This window comes from Salmo salar, chromosome 01, assembly GCF_965601325.2.
Source record: "Salmo salar chromosome 01, fSalSal1, whole genome shotgun sequence".
NCBI lineage: Eukaryota > Metazoa > Chordata > Actinopteri > Salmoniformes > Salmonidae > Salmo > Salmo salar.
The window spans coordinates 73,937,280-73,941,898 of NC_138291.1; positions in this window are offsets into that span (position 1 = coordinate 73,937,280).

The window sequence follows — 4,619 nt, forward strand, 5'->3', positions numbered from 1 at the left end:
GCGTTTGGCCAGAACAAAGAGTTTGGGTAGCCAGGCAAGACTTCAAGGTCCTAAGGTCACACAGTACTCTGACGCATGCAGCTCGATACCGGACAAGTATCTCAAGAGGGAAGAGAAAAGGGTGGACCATAAAGGAAAAAGAACATAGTGGAAAGAGAGAGTGGGTGTAAACAGGCATAAGAGCTTTAAATATCACACTGTAATATTGTTTGGGTTTTTCTGACAATAGACCTATGTGTGTGTAAAACACAAAACCTACAATTTGTGGAGCACATTGTACCATTGAGGAACAATGACACAAGGATCAAAGCTTTGATCTTGAAGACCTTGAATAGCCTTTCAGCGGCTCCTATATCAATGAGAGGAAATGAATTGTACAGACCTTTCATACAACATTTACATTGTAGTTCCTCTAGCCTCCACACTACCGCCCCTACAATTTAGGCCTATATAACAGAACAGTGCTATACAATACATTTCAATGCAACGCCTGCTTCCCTTTGTGCTAAGGTGTAACTCCACACTGACCCTGATTCTCAGGTCATGATGAGAGTTGGCATCAGAGCCAGGACTGAGAGACAGAGAGACGTGGTCGCGGCATCAGAAAGACTGAGAAACTCTATCACTAGGCCATCAGACTGTTGAACAGCCATCACTAGCCAGCTACCTGCCTGGTACTGTGCCCTGCACCTTGAGACTAATGCCCCATGTATATAAAGTAATTGAACACTGGTCACCTCATATTCTGTTTATACACTGTTTACTCACTGTGTACTGTATGTATATACTGTATTCTCGACATAGGTCATCCTATTATATCCACTAGTGTACATACCATTTTATTTTCCAAATGACATTCCGTCTATACACACCACATTTATATTCTCACTCTAATATATTTAATTGGAATGTTATTTCTTGTTTCGATTTTTTGGATTATTGTGTATTTGCGAGACATTCTACTGCACTTTTGAAGCTACAGTAGTAACATAAGCATTTCACTGCACCTGCAATAACACCTTCAAATCTATGTACGTGATCAATAAACTTTGATTTGATTAAAGCGGTTTTGTTTGAAGAGATAAAGGAAACACCCAGTTGGTTGGCTCCTCTGTGTACAGGGCCATAGGATGCATTTGATGAGGTGATATCTCTCGCTTTAACAGGTTCTGCTGGGGAGTGTCTCAGGGGTTTCAACGTGACCCGGTTTATCACACTGAAGCCTCTGAAGCTTAACAAGCACCGCTTCCATGTCATCCTGGGACAGCTAGGCTTTCTCTGTGAAGAAGATAGGGTGGACATTGAATAAACATAAGGCATAGATTGGCAATTTAAACTAGTGTTTAGCCTACCGGTATTACTGAGGTGGGCAAAGAATCGAAAGTACACAAGGACAGCATATAAAACTGAAAAGGTGAGGAAATATTGGGTTTCATAATGTTACTGTACATGTGAACTGTACACACCCAAGCTAGAAGCATAGAGAGTCTGAATCCTTCTGTTTAGAGCTATTGATTTTGCAGAGGAGGACATTGGTAATGTGTGTTTCAGCAGAGCAAAACACCTTGGACATGTTCAGAATCAGGAGGCCCAATGCCCGATTTAAAACCTTGGTTAGATAGACAAACAGAGACCTGCCACATCTACCAGTTTAGTACTGAGGGAAGTACAGGTGCCTGGTGGGAACTTAATTGGGGAGGAAGGGATAATAGTAATGGCTGGAACGAAATGAATGGAATGGTCTCAAACACATGGTTACTCTTCACTTCCTTCTAGCTATTATTTAGAGGTGTCTTCCCCTCACCAGCCTCTTGTGGAGGGAAGGCTTTCTCCTGACTGTAGTTATGAATCTCAGTCAATAATATACCACTGTTTATAAGCCTATGGAGTGGAAAGCTGTTCGACTAAGCTGGAGGAACATCTCAGCTCTAGGATGCATTCAAGTCTAGCATCTTAGTGGGAACTTTAGAGAACTAGATAACAGACTAAAGTATGAACATATAGCAGGAGTCTTACAAATACGTGAACTCTAAATCGTGTGCTGTGGCAACACTTTAGGAAGTTTTGAAAATGGGTCCCAGTATGGTGCCTGCGGCTCCGTTAGAGATTGGTTTGGTAGAAGGCCTGTGGTCTACCTGAGGAGGGGGATGGTTCTGTGATCGTTATCTCTCCCCAGCTGGGGGAAAAACAGCTTCTTCTGACATTTTTAGGAGATTCTCATCTCTGCCGCTATAACTTGAGGCAGGAGAGTTGTGGCAGGACTTCAGATCTTCTATCCCATCTGTGAAAGGCCCAAAGAATCATCACTGACTGCATTATGGCCCGCTGGATTTCTAAACGTTTATCTTGTTAACAGCACCGACTTACATACACAGTATAACCCTGACAAATGAGGAATAAGTCAAAAGAGAGCAGTTACTGTTTCAGTAAGTGTGACATCATTTATGGTCCCCAAACAGTTACTCATACTGACCGCACAGTCAAACATTATATGAGTTAACTGTTAGTGCAGGAGAATTCTGTATCTCCTTTCAGAAACGAATATATAACTGAAGGCCACCGAGATCGAATTGGAAAATTGAAACAATGTTGCAAATGTCGGAGAGACAGACAGTAAGGTTTATACAAATCCTTGCTGTTGAAAACGAAATGTTTGTCTAAAAGAAATGTGAGATAATATCTAGATGCTTTTATAGTGGCGATCAAGTTTATAACTTCCCTGCCAGGGCTGATGAGAGTGGATTGCGCAGTCAGATGGAACAGAGTAAATAGGCATTTTCTGACTTTATTGAACAGATAGAGGATGACAGTGGGGAAAGATAGACAGGTTGTGTCAGAGAGCAGTCGGCCGGATTCAAACCTATGCCGACAGTGTAGACGTGTGCCGCAGGCAGGCGGCTTAGACCGCTGGACCACCGTAGGCCATGAAAGTAGTACACTTAGTACATTTACGATGCCTACATAGTGAAGAAAATGTATAGCAAACTTGTCTATTTATTTGACCAAAGAGACAGTAATTCCCTCATAATTCTTTATATGGAAGTTTACTAGGCTATCTAGGTAATGTATGTGATAATCGTCCATATTTCATATATCATGACTCTATACCATGGGTTATCAGCCAGTTTTATGTGAGTCAGGGGATTTTTTTCATGACTTGTTCAAACAACATGTCCAGTGACAAACTCTCTTTCTATCCCCTACACCGCACCACCAATGTGTTGATGTGGTTCCTACAGTAACAGCCGTCATTTTCAAACTTCCACCGCCCACTCATCTGCTTTCTGAATAGTAATTTATATATACAGTACCAGTCAAAAGTTTGGACACACCTACTCATTCAAGGGTTTATCTTTATTTTAATTATGAAATAACACATATCAAATCATGTAGTAACCAAAAAAGTGTTAAACAAATCAAATATATTTTAGATTTTAGTTTCTTCAAATAGCCACCCTTTGCCTTGATGACAGCTTTGCACACTCTTGGCATTCTCTCAACCAGCTTTACCTGGAATGCTTTTCCAACAGTCTTGAAGGAGTTCCCACATATGCTGAGCACTTGTTGGCTGATTTTCCTTCACTCTGCGGTCCAACTCATCCTAAACTATCTCAATTGGGTTGAGGTCAGGTGATTGTGGAGGCCAGATCATCTGATGCAGCAATCTATCTCTCTCCTTCTTGGTCAAATAGCCCTTACACAGCCTGGAGGTGTGTTGGGTCATTGTCCTGTTTAAAAATAAATGATTGTCCCACTAAGCGCAAACCAGATGGGATGGCGTATTGATGCAGAATGCTGTGGTAGCCATGCTGGTTAAGTGTGCCTTGAATTCTAAATAAATCACAGTGTCACCAGCAAGCACCCCCACACAGTCACGGCCTCTGACCGCAAGGCACTACAGAGGGTAGTGCTTAAGGCCGAGTACATCACTGGGGCTAAGCCCCCTGCCATCCAGGACATCTACACCAGGCGGTGTCAGAGGAAGGCCCTAAAAATTGTCAAAGACCCCAGCCACCCTAGTCGTAGACTGTTCTCTCTACTACTGCATGGCAAGCGGTACCGGAGTGTCAATTCTAGGACAAAAAGGCTTCTCAACAGTTTTTACCCCCAAGCCATGACTCCTGAACAGGTAATCAAATGGCTACCCAGACTATTTGCATTGGGTGCCCCCCACCCAACCCCTCTTTTTACGCTGCTGCTACTCTCTGTTTATCATATATGCATAGTCACTTTAACTATACATTCATGTACATACTACCTCAATTGGGCCGACCAACCAGTGCTCCCGCATAGTGGCTAACCGGGCTATCAGCATTGTGTCCCACCCACCACCCGCCAACCCCTCTTTTACGCTATTGCTACTCTCTGTTCATCATATATGCATAGTCAATTTAACCATATCTACATTTCTACATACCATATCTACATCTACTCAATTTGCCGGTGTCTGTATGTAGCCTCGCTACTTTTATAGCCTCGCTACTGTATATAGCCTTTTTACTGTTGTTTTATTTCTTTACTTACCTATTGTTCACCAAATACCTTTTTTGCACTATTGGTTAGAGCCTGTAAGTAAGAATTTCACTGTAAGGTGTACACCTGTTGGATTCAACGCACGT